The sequence below is a fragment of the Vulpes lagopus genome, chromosome 23 (assembly GCF_018345385.1).
Source record: "Vulpes lagopus strain Blue_001 chromosome 23, ASM1834538v1, whole genome shotgun sequence".
Lineage (NCBI taxonomy): Eukaryota > Metazoa > Chordata > Mammalia > Carnivora > Canidae > Vulpes > Vulpes lagopus.
This window is the reverse complement of record NC_054846.1, coordinates 54,960,534-54,973,670: the sequence shown is the minus strand read 5'-3', so window position 1 is coordinate 54,973,670 and position 13,137 is coordinate 54,960,534. Positions and strand designations below refer to the sequence as shown.

Below are 13,137 nucleotides of genomic sequence, written 5' to 3'. Positions count from 1 at the left end.
ATGTATAATACCACTCTTCTTCACTCATCACTCAATGGACATCTGGGCTCTTTCCATAATTTGGCTATTGTAAATAACATTTCTATAAATGTAGGGGTGCATGTACACCATTGAGTTCATGTTTTTGTATTCTTTGGGTCAATACCTAGTGATGTAATTGCTGGGTTGTAGGGCAGTCCTATTTTTAACTTTTTTTTTTTTTTAAGATTTATTTGAGAGACAGAGAACACTTATGCACGAGCATGGGAGCAGGAGAGGGGAGAGAGAATCTCTAGCAGACTCCTTGATGACCCAAGGCTCAATTCCATGATCTTGGGATCATGGACACTTAACTGACTCACCACCCAGGCACTGCATCTATTTTTAACTTTTTGAGGCACTTCCAGACTGTTTTACACACTGGCTACACCAGTTCACATTCCTACCAACTGTGCATGAAGGTTCCTTTGTCTCCCCATCTTCGCCAACGCTGTTGTTCCTTGTGTTGTTGACTTTGGCCATTCTAACAGGTGCAAGGTGGTATCTCACTGTAGTTTTGATTTGTATTCCCCTGATAGTAAGTGATGATGAACATTTTTTCATGTATTTGTTGGCCATCTGTACACTTGGAGAAATGTCTGTTCATATCTTCTGCCCATCTTAATTGGATTATTTTCTCGGTGTTGAGTTTGAGAATTTCTTTATGTATTTTGGATCCTAAACTTTTATTGGAATAAGTCACTTGCATTTTCTCGGTGTTGAGTTTGAGAATTTCTTTATGTATTTTGGATACACTTGCAAATATCTTCTCCCATTCCATTGGTTGCCTTTTAGTTTTGTTGATTGTTTCCCCTCACTGTGCAGAAGCTTTTTATTTGGATGTAGTCCCAAAAGTTTATTTTTGCTTTTGTTTCCCTTGTCTCAGGAGACATATCTAGAAAAAAGTTGCTCTTTGCCTATTTTTAAAATGGGATTGTCATTTGTTGTTGAGTTATACGAATTCTTTATACATTCTAGATATCAGACCCTTGTCAGATATGATTTGTAAATATTTTCTCCCATGTTGTATATTGTCTTTGTACTTTCTTGTTAATGTCTTTGAATACACAAAAGATTTTAATTTTATTAAGTCCAATCTGTTTTTTCTATTGTTACTTGTACTGTTGTATATTATCTAAGAATCCACTGCCAAATCCAAAGTCATGAAAAAGTACCCTTATATTTTTTTCAAAGAGCTCCATGGTTTTAGCTTTTATATTTAGGTTACTGATCCATTTTGAGTTACGTTTTATATATGGTGTGAAGTAGGGATACACATTCTTTTACACGTGGAAATCCAGTTGTCCCAGCACCATTTACTGAAGGCTATTCTTTCACCATTAAATGATCTTGGCACTCCTGCCAAAATCAGCAGGCCACAAATGTACAGATTTATTTCCAGTTTCTTGAGTCTATTCTATGCCAGTACCACACTATTTTTATTACTGTAGCCTTGCAGTAAGTTTTGAAATTGGGAAGGGTGACTCCAATTTTGTTCTTATACAAGATTATTTTGGCTTTGGAGGCCCTTGCAATTCCAAAAGAATTTGAACACTGGCTTTTTCTTTTCTGGAAAAAAAAAAGACCATTGGAATTTTGATAGAGCTTGCACTGGATCTGACATCTAAGTCTTCTAATCCATGAACATGAGACATCTTCCTATTTATTTAGGTTTTCTTCATTTCTTTCAGCAATGTTTTATAGTTTTAGGAGTACTAGTCTTTTTAGAAGTACTAGTACCTTCTTGGTTAAGCTTATTCCTAGATATTATACCAATACAATTCTAAGATATCCTCATTTCCTGGCTTTACTTTGTTATGTTTATAACTCTTGCAAAGTTTGTGTTTTAATAAATTATACCACCAGAGGCATCCAAATAACTGAATATTCCTCTCACACTGATATTTATCTACCTCACGAATTCAAACAACTTCTATCAGTGTTTTCCAAAGATTACTTTTGAGTAAGTTTTCTGCAAACAGGATAAGTCAGTAGGAAGATTCCTATATAGCAAAGTCCATTGATAGACTAATTTAGGTTCTCATTTGCAATTTACATTTGTATCACATGAAAAAGCTGTTATAATCACATATAATAAATTTTTAAAGTAAACTCTATCTCCAACATTGGGTTCAAACTCACAACCCTGAGATCAAGTTGCATGCTCTACTGACTGAGCCAGCCAGGTGCTCCCACATAGCAATTTTAAAGAATGTTTTATCGTTTCTTCCAAATCATTAGGCTAAAGTGGTTTCTAACTTTGTCTAAGCAGATTAAGAAACGTTCTCTCTGGGATCCCTGGGTGGCGCAGCAGTTTGGCGCCTGCCTTTGGCCCAGGGCGCGATCCTGGAGACCCGGGATCGAATCCCACATCGGGCTCCCGGTGCATGGAGCCTGCTTCTCCCTCTGCCTGTGTCTCTGCCTCTCTCTCTCAATCTGTGACTATCATAAATAAATAAAAAATTAAAAAAAAAAAAAACGTTCTCTCTCTTTTTTTTTTTTTTTAAAGATTTTATTTATTCATGAGAGACAGAGAGAGACACAGAGAGAGAGAGAGAGAGAGAGAGACAGGAAGAGGGAGAAGCAGGCTCCATGCAGGGGGCCCGATGCTGGACTCGATCCCGGGACTCCAGGATCACGCCCTGAGCTGAAGGCAGGTGCTAAACCGCTGAGCACCCAGGCATCCCAAGAAACATTCTCAATTCAGACATTGTAAATAAGTTAGCTAGCCGCTAAATAATAATTTCCCCAGATGTCAATTTCAAACCCCAATGAGATAAACAAACTTCATACTTCTTTATAAATGAATACTTTTACCTTCTTAAAATCATGTTCATTTATACCAAGTTTCCCAAATATTCAAAGGGCTTTGCTGACCATAAAATGAAATTACATTTGTCATATGATATACTCAATTTTCTAGTCGTGCTATTCCTCTGCTCTATCAATTCAAACTCTGTAATATCTCCTGTATCTATCCCTAACTTCACCAGAATTCAAGATATATTTGTCTGTTTTTTGGACTAATAATAACCTTATAACTGGTTTTTCTGCAGTCTGTCAGTTCTGATCCATTCCATGATGTTTCCGTATTTACCAAAGCACAGCTCAGATCATGTCAATCTTTTCTACCTTGTTCTCTACTTGAAGTAATTAGCTTCCCATGCTCTTTTTTTTTTAATTTTTATTTATTTATGATAGTCAGAGAGAGAGAGAGAGAGAGAGAGGCAGAGACACAGGCAGAGGGAGAAGCAGGCTCCATGCACCGGGAGCCCGACGTGGGATTCGATCCCGGGTCTCCAGATTCGCACCCTGGGGCAAAGGCAGGCGCCAAACCACTGCGCCACCCAGGGATCCTGCTTCCCATGCTCTTAACCCCAAACCAGCTTTCCTGTCTTGCTTCCCTTCCTACCATATCTTTATTTGCAGGACTACTTCTTGATGTGCTACCATTTCCCATCTCTAAGCGTTTTAGCCTTCCTATTAATCCTTTGTATCCAAGCACCTGAAAAAGTTACTCCCCAAAATAAGGTCTAGTAAAAAAAAAAAACCAATTCTTGCAAGCAGCCTTAATTCCCAGACACCAATGCGACTGCTTCCTTCTTTAACTGCCATAGGACATTGTTTATATTTCTTATACTGCATCAACATTCAGGTTTGGATTAGCATCAAGGACTCAAGCCAGGCTGCTTGCATTTCCTAGCTTTGCTACTAAATCACTGTGTACCCTTGGGCAAGTTACTTGATTTCTCTATGTCTTAGTTTCCTCCTCTGTAGAGGAGATAATAAAAGTATTTCATACAATTATGAGAATTAAATAAATATTTATAAAGTGCTTAGAATAGCACCAAGAACATAGTAAGTACTGACGATGTGTTTGCAAATAAAATTTGTATGCTTGTCTCCTCCACTCTGCTTACAAAATTGTAAAGCAACCTAAAAAGCAGTAGCAAGTAATTCAACAAAGTACCTCTTAGGAGATAATGGGATTCAGATCCTTCCTAAGAGCTCACGAATTAGTGGAAATGACATACTGATAAAAGGCAAGGAAACAACTGCTGGGACAACAGTATGTGCAGAATAGGTAACATCTATAGAGTGTCAAGCCTGAGCCAGGAACTGACCTAAATGTTACACAGGTCTTATCTCAGAAGACTATTTTAACATAGCAGGTGAAGCAGTACAGAAGCCTTATCTTCCTATGTTTCCCACCCCCAGAGTCTAAACATCCATGATAATTGTTTAAAGCCAGTTAAAAGAATACAGTTCTAGGAATGATTGTGTTAGAGAAATAAGTGAGGAGTTATAACATCTAGTCCATCTCTGAATTAACATGCCACGTCCTTTGATTTCCTCTCTTGAGATCTCATGTTAAAAATGACAGTTTACTTAACCTTCTGATTTAAAGTGGAAAGAATTATACCTACAGGAGAAGTTTATGCACAGCCCCGAGAAACAGCTACAATATCTATATAATGTGTAAGGCTTGGCACAGGCCTTGGCTTATGACAGGTGCTCAATAAATATTTGCTAAATATACTAATTAGTAAACCATATAAATAGGGATAGATTTGGAGGGTTTATCTGATTTATGAAGTTAAACTAAGAGAAAATGTGGTTAGTATGATTTTAAAAATTTGTTTTGTTCACATACAACTGCAGTGTCACATAGATTAGTTACCTAATAAAGTTTTAATGATATAATTCTATAAACGTTTATTAAGAGGCTGACAATGAATTTAAGTAGAAAGACACTGCAGAGACAGTGGAAAATTTAAGAAAGCACTTCACCAGAGATACAATGAAGAATGAAAGACAGACTCTGCCTTCAGGGGACTCAAAATTCAAAGCAGAAAGGGTTTCCTACTCATCTGCTATACAAGTTACATGAGTAAAGAAAGCTAGGAAAACAAAGAAAGAGTGATACTGTCTGGGGGATGGAGAATTCTAGGTAAAATATTCGAATTGGCTATGAAATCAAGTATAAAGGAAGAACACTCTGGATAAGGGGAAAGTCCTGAGTGAAGGAACAGGAATAGACCTGAGAAAAGAACACGGAGTTGAGTAATTATCGAACCGAGGGAATATCCTTTCCTGGAGATATTCTAGAACAATATAAATATCCTTCCCATTACCTGGAGCTCATCTGTGTCCAGAAGCTACCAACCCACGTTCAAGTCTTATGGGTCTACATATCACCAACTATGAACCTTTGAACCTCCTCTCATTCATTCAGCAAAAACTTATTGAGCATCTAATCTGCACTGTGTTTGTTCAGTAGGAAGTTGGGTTTGTTCAGCAAGGAACAAATTCCTTCCATCACAGAACTTACATTCTCATGTGTGCATGAGGGAACAAAAACAATAAATGAAATAAGTAAAGTACATGACATGTTAGACATTGATAAATGCTCTACAGAAAAGCATGCATGCAGGACCAGAAGTACTGGTGGGTACCATTTCAAATAGCCCAGTCAAAAAAAAAAAAAAAATAGCCCAGTCAAGGAATGTCTTACTGAAAAGTGAGGAAAAAGCCATGGGAATATATAAGGAAGGACCTTATAGGCATTTAAAACAGCTGGTTCCATGGCCCTGGGGCAGTTTCAAGGAACATTAAGGACAGTGTGGCTGAAGCTGAATGACAGGAAAAGAAAAAAAAAGAGGTATAAGAAATTAGGTTAGAGAGGTAATGGGCTAAGGAGTACAAATGTGTAGAGGATTTCAGTTTTTATTCTGACTGAAATGAAAATCTTTGGAGGGTTCTGAGTAGAGGAGTGACATGATCTAACTTAGTTTTAACAGGGCTGTTGTACTGAGAACAGACTGATGGGGGAATGGGTACCAACAGGAAGACCAGCTAGGAGGCTCCTGCACAAACCTAGAGGAGAGATGACAACTTAGACCCAAACTGGTCTAAAGATTGAGACATGCTTGGATTCTAGATGCTTCTGGAAGGCAGAGCTGGCAGGATTTCCAGGCAGATTAAACATGGGATGTGGAAGAAAGAGGATTCAAAGATGACTCCATAGTTTGGGGCCTACTAAGTGAAAGGATGGCCATGCCTCCAATTCAGGTAAGGCTGCAAGTTTTAAGGGAAGATCAGGAGGTCAGAATTAAACCAGCTAAGCCTGAGGTGCCTACCCAAGTAGAGATGCCAGCAAGGCAGCAAGATACTCAAGTTTACAAAATGGAGGAGAGATTCTGGCTGGAGGAAGACATCAGCATAGAGACAGTATTTAAGGCCAGAGGATTGGACAGATCACTATGGAAATGGATAGGGAAATAAAACTTAGAAAGATGGAGCCCTTGCGTTTTCTAAAATGTGTGAGAAATAGGGTCAGAAATGAGTATACGGATATAGAAATTAAACTGTGGGAGATGAGAGACACCCTAGGGGTCTCTTACTTCTTGTGATGCTTGAACATAGTGAGATTAGAGCTGGTGGCCTCGGGGCCAAAAGTGGCAGCAGAGCTGGGAGTGCTGAGAGACAGGGACAACTAGGGGCTTGGCTAGCAGCGGAGTGTCCAGAAGCCACCGACCCTCCTAGTAGCGGGCATGTAGAGAATGGAGGAGGGTCTTATTCCAGTACACAGAGCTCAGCGGTGACCTCCTGCTGCAGTAAGTGAAGGTACAGCAGCCAAGGTTCCCTCTTGGGAGTCCTTTTAATGTGTGGTTAAATAGTGTCTTCTACATTTAATACTAGCAACAGTGATGTCACTCAGTCAATGGAACTTTACCTCCCTCCTCTGCACTACTCTCCAGCACACCTTTCACCACCTCCTTTCATTCTTTTTTCTTCTTAATTTCTCTTTCTGCTACTCCATTATTAGTGTACAGGAATGCAGATTTCTGGATATTGATTTTGTATCCTGTGACCTTACTGAATTAATTGATCAGTTCTAGGAGTCTTTTGGTGAAGTCTTTTGGGTATTCTATATATAGGATTCATGTCATCAGCAATTTGGGCAAGTTTTACTTCTTCCTTACCAATCTGACTGTCTTTTATTTCTTTTTCTTGTCTGATTCCTCTGGCTAGGACTTCCAGTACTATGTTGAATAAAAGTGGTATGAGTGGACTTCCTTCTCTTATTCCTGATCTTGGGGAAAAAGCTCTCAGTTTGTCACCGTTGAGAATGATGTTAACTGTGGGTTTTTCATATATGGCCTTTATTATATTGAGGTATGTTCCCTCTAACCCTACTTTGTTGAGGGTTTTTACCATGAGTGGATAATTTTACTTTGCAAAAGCTTTTTCTGCATCTATTGAAGTGATCATATGGTTTCTATCCTTTCTCTTGTTGATATAATGCAAATTGACTTGTGAATACTGAACCATCCTTGTATCCCAAGAATAAATCCCACTTGATTATGGTGAATAATTTTTTAATGTATTGTTGGATTTGCAACTCCTTTCATTCTTTTGAAAAGAGAACTATCAGCTCTTCCTCCCCTAAAAGAAATGTATTCTTTGAAGGCCAGAAAATAAGATATTCCTCAAACAGGTTTTAGGGCCATCTGTTCTTGCTAATGCTACAATGAACCTTTGAAATTATGCTTTTGTAAGTTCACATTTCTCTGAAGAATATGTGTAGCCTTGAATTAAAATAAACCCAAACTCCTATTTTAGTATACTAGAGAGGGAAGGATTCTCAAGAGGCCATTGAGCCTAAGTTATACTAGTTAGGGAATTGTACAGCCATAGAATTTCACAGGCCCTTGCATTATATCACAACCAACATAAATTTCTTTATTCCTTGGTATTGAGTAAAGGATTAACAAAACTTTGAGACTTGAGATTTTGACATTAGGTTAATTGTTTGGCTCTATTCTGGCAGTTACGTCATAAGAGATTAAATGATTACTTTAAAAACTGATTTTTTACAATTATATTTAAAATTGGCAAAATGTACAAAAACGTAAAAACTTTGATGTGTATATCCCCATAAAAACAGTACCTGAAATCACTCTCTACTCTGTTCCACTAATCTATACATAAATATATAGAGCAGGGCAGCCCCGGTGGCACAGCAGTTTAGCGCCGCCTGCAGCCTGGGGTGTGATCCTGGAGACCCGGGATCGAGTCCCACATCGGGCTCCCTGCATGGAGCCCGCTTCTCCCTCTGCTTGTGTCTCTGCCTCTCTCTCTCTCTGCCTCTGAATAAATTAAAAAAAGAAAAGAAGCAAAATTTAAAAAATATATATATAGAGAGAGAGCAAAATAAAACCATCTTGATTATTCTACCTTTAAAATAAACCTTAACATTGGGTAGTATAAATCCTTGAAATATGTTCTTTTTTCAAAGTTGTTTTTGGGGGAATGCCTGGGTGGCTCCGCGGATGAATGTCTGCCTTTGGCTCAGGGCATGATCCTGGAGTCTGGGGATCGAGTTCCACATCGGGCTCCCTGCATGGAGCCTACTTCTCCCTTGGCCTATCTATCTCTCTGTGTCTGTTGTGAATAAATAAATAAAATCTTTAAAAAAGCAAAAACAAAAACAACCAAAGTTGTTTTGGGTAGGGGCACCTGCGTGGCTCAGCCAGTCAAGCATCTGCCTTCAGCTCAGGTCATGATCCCAGGGTCCTGGGATTAAGTCCTTCATCAGGCTCCCTGCTCAGTAGGGAGTCTGCTTCTCCTTCTTATTCTGACCATCTTCCCAGTGTGTACACTCTCTCTCTCCAAATAAATAAATAAAATCTTTTTTTTTACTTGTTTTTGGCTATTCTATGTTCCTTGTATCTCCATATAAATTTTAGAATAAACACTTAAATTAAAAAAAAATTCCTGCTGGCATTTTGATTGAGATTGTGTTGAATCTAAAGGTCAATCTGGGGAGAACGGACATCATAACAATACTGAATCTTCCAATCCATAAACATAGTATCTCTTTTCACTTATTTGGGTCTTCTTTAATTCCTTTTTCTTTTTTTCTAAAAAAATATTTTTATCTATTTATTAATGAGAGACAGAGAGAGAGAGAGAGAGAGAAAGAGAGAGAGAGAGAGAGAGAGAGAGGCAGGCAGAGACACAGGCAGAGGGAGAAGCAGGCCCCAAGCAGGGAGCCCTTCATGGGACTCGATCCCAGGTCCCCCGGATCATGCCCTGGACTGAAGGTGGCGCTAAACCACTGAGCCACCCGGGCTGCCCTTTTTTTTTCCTTTTTTTTTTTTTTAAAGATTTTCTTTCTTTCAGAGTGAGAGACAGCATGAGCAGGAAAGGAAGGGAGAGGTAGAAAGGGTCTGAAGCAGACTATGCACTGAGTGCAGAGCCCACTGTGGGGATCAATCTCATGACTGCAAGATCATGACTTGAACTGAAACCAAGAGTCGGATGCTTAACCAGCTGAGCCACTCAGGCACCCATAGGTCTTCTTTCATTTCTCTTAGCAGTGTTTTTTTAGCTTTCAGTGTATAGGTATTACAGATCTGTCAAATTTATCCCTAAGTATGTAATATTTTTATGCTATTTACTGTCTTAAAATTCCAATTTCTTTTTTTTTTAAGATTTATTTATTTTAGGGGATCCCTGGGTGGCTCAGTGGTTTAGCACCTGCCTTCAGCCCAGGGTGTGATCCTGGAGTCCTGGGATCGAGTCCCACGTCGGGCTCCCGGCATGGAGCCTGCTTCTCCTTCTGCCTGTGTATCTGCCTCTCTCCCTCTCTCTGTGTATCTCATGAATAAAGAAATAAAATCTTTAAAAAAAAAAAGATTTATTTTAGAGAGAAAGAGAGAAAGTGGGTGGAAGGGGAAGGGTAGAGGGAGAAGAAGAGAAGTAGACTCCTCCCTGAGTTCAGAGCCCAACAAAGGGCTCAATCTCAGGACCCATGAGATCATGATCTGAGCTGAAATCAAGTCGATGCTTAAGTGACTGAGCCACCTAGCGGCCCCATAAATTCCAATTTCTGAATGTTTATTATTATATACAGAAATATGATTGATATTTACACAAGGATCTTGCTTATTAGATCTAGTAGCCATTTTGTAAGTTCCTTTAGATCTCCGACATAGTAAACAATCATGTTATCTGCGAATAAAGACAATCTTCTTTTTTCCAACCTATATCATCTTATTTTGTCTTATTACATTGGCTAGAAGCCCCACTGAAATGTTGAATAGAAATAAGAGTAGACATCCTCTCCTTGCTCTTCATCTTGAAGTGGAAGCATTTAGTCTATCACCATTTGATATATTAATTGCAGGTTTTTCACAGATGTGTTTATTAGGCTGCCAAGATACATTTACACATACACACACTTAGAATGGAAGTGGGGTTTTGTCAAATGCTTTTTCTCCATTATGTAATCCTCCTTTTTTAATCCTCTAATATTAATTAAGATTAGAGGATAAAAAGATTAATTTTAATTAAGATTAAATTTTAATTAAGATTAATTTTTGAATGTTAAATCAACTTAGCATTCTTGGAATAAACCCCACTTAGTCATGATGTACCTTATCATCTTGTGTTTTGCTGGACTTACTAAAAATGTGTTACATTTTATGCATCTATCTTCATGAGGGATCTTGGTCTGCAGTTTGCATTTCTTGCAATTTTTCTCCCCTGGTTTTGTTTTTTTGTTTTTTTTTTTTAATTTTTTATTTATTTATGATAGTCACACAGAGAGAGAGAGAGAGGCAGAGACATAGGCAGAGGGAGAAGCAGGCTCCATGCACCGGGAGCCTGACGTGGGATTCGATCCCGGGTCTCCAGGATCGTGCCCTGGGCCAAAGGCAGGCGCTAAACGGCTGCGCCACCCAGGGATCCCTCTCCCCTGGTTTTGTTATTAGTGTAATGTTGGCCTCACAGAATGAGATTCCCTCCTTATCTATTTTCTGAGTGTTTTTACAGAACTGGTATCATTTCCTTTGTTGTGTAGCAAAGTCACAAGTGAAACTATCTGGACCTGTGTTTTGTTTTGTTTTTAAAGACTGAGACAGAAAGAAAGAGAGCATGAGTGGGGGCGGGGGTGGAATGCAGAGGGAAAGAGAAGCAGACCCCGCCTTGGGCATGAAGCCCAATGTGGGGTTTGATCCCAGAACCCGAGATCATGATCTGAGCTGAAGTCAGACACAAACAACTGAGCACCCTGGCACCCTGGAACCTGTATTTTAATTTGTAGGAAGGTTTGTAACAATAAATTCAATTCTTTCAATTGATACAGGGATATTCAGGTTATGTATTCTATTTTTTTTTAAGTGTGATACAAAAGTTTGATGTTCAAGGAATTTGTCCATTCTGTCCAAGTTGAACATTTACTGGCACAAATATATTCATAATATACTTTTGTTGTTTACTGTCTACAGGACTTGTAATAATATCCCCCTCTCTCATATCTCATAATGGCATTTTGTATTCTTGGCTATGAGTCTTAGGCTATCAGCCTAATCAGTCTGACTATAAGTCTGTCCATTTTATTGATCTCAAGCTTTTGGTTTCATTTTTCTTAATTTTTTTTGTCTTCTACTTTATGAATTGCTGGTTTTGTATTTATTATTTTCTTTCTTCCATTTACTTTGTGTTTTATTCTTCCTTTTCTAGTTTCCTACGGTCACTGATTTGAAATGTCTTTTTTTCCCCTACTATAAAAGTTTAATGCTACCAATTTCTCTCTAATCACTGTGTTAGCTACATCTCACAAATTTTGATATGCCATTTTCATTTTCAATTAGCTCAAAATATTCTCTAATTTTCCTTTAGGTTTCTACTGTGACCCATGGGCTATTGAAAAGTGTGTATTATGTTTCCAAATATTTGGGAATTTTCTAGAGATCCTTCTGGTATTTTTTTTTTCTTCTGGTATTTTTAATTGAATACTATTGTTGTCAGAGATCATACTTCGTGTAATTTGAATCATTTTAAATTTACTAGGACTTGTTTTACATCACAGTATCTTGTAATGTTCTGTGTACACTGGAAAAGAAGGTATGCTCTGCTGCTTTTTTTGGGGGGGGTGTTCTATAAAAACCACTCAAGTCAAATTGGTTGACAGTACTGTTCAAGTTGTCTCTATCTTTGATGATTTCCCTATCTACGTCTAACAATTATTAAAACAGGGTTACTGAAATCTCCAAATACAGTCATGGACTTGTCTACCCTTGCAGTTCTATCACTTCTTGCTTCAAAAATTTTGAAGCTCTGTTATTAGTGCATAAATGTCTAGGATTGTTATATCCTTTTGATGAACTGCTCCCTTAATAATTATGCTTTTAAGTTTGCTAATATTTTCTTCAGCAGTGTCTAATCTACTATTAATTTCATCCAGATTTTTCATTTTATTGTCTTTTTCATTTCTTAAAGTCTGATTTGAGTCTTTTTAGTATTTTCCAAGTCTGTCCTTAACATGCTTGTGCCTTGGTCCTGTTAAGCCTTTTCTCTTAAGCTTGATAGGTAACATCAGAGCAGCCTGAATTTATGGATAATCTGGCTCAGCAGAAATAATCTGCCACTAGTTCACTTTGGTTGATAAGAAGACAAATTATGCCTGGTCCTGTGAGAATTGTTTTACCTGTATCTTTCTAGTGCTTTTCTCACATACATACTCTGATAAGTAGTCAGCTGGAGACAGTGGGAATCTCCTATAGATCTCCAGAGTTCTTTTATTTCTAGTAATCTGTTTTACAAATTCTAGCCATCATGACCTCCCTACTTCCTCAACTCTGTCTCTTCAACTCAAGGAGACTTCTAGGTTCAGTTTGGGTTTCCCCTACCTGAACTATGACCTGGAAATACCAGACAGTAAAACAGGGCAATCACAGAGCTCACTTTCTCTGCTCCACTGCCCTTTTCTTTCTTTACTTATTTCATGGCGACATTTAGCTATTTAAAGCAGACCTCTGTGTTAATGTGCCAGAACTGCTATTACAGTGTACCACAAACTGGATGGCTTAAACAACAGAAATTTATTGTCTCACAGTTCTGGAGGCTGGAAGTCCAAAATCAAGATGTTGGCAGAACTGGTTCCATTTGAAGGCTGTAAAAGAAGGATTTGTTCTGGACCTCTCTCCTTGACTTGTAGGTGGTCATCTTCTCCTTATGTCTTTCTACATCATCTTCCCTTTGTGAGTATCTGGATTTGATTCTGGCTCCACCACCTGCTAGTTTTATGCCTTAATATCCTCATCTATT

General features: G+C 38.4%; 1 protein-coding gene across 2 annotated transcripts in view; it reads right to left on the bottom strand.

The window, feature by feature from the left end:
* Nucleotides 1–13,137, bottom strand: part of ZFYVE9 (zinc finger FYVE-type containing 9) — a 188,920-nt gene that overhangs the window by 17,645 nt on the left and 158,138 nt on the right. The gene's annotated exons all lie outside the window — the stretch shown is intronic.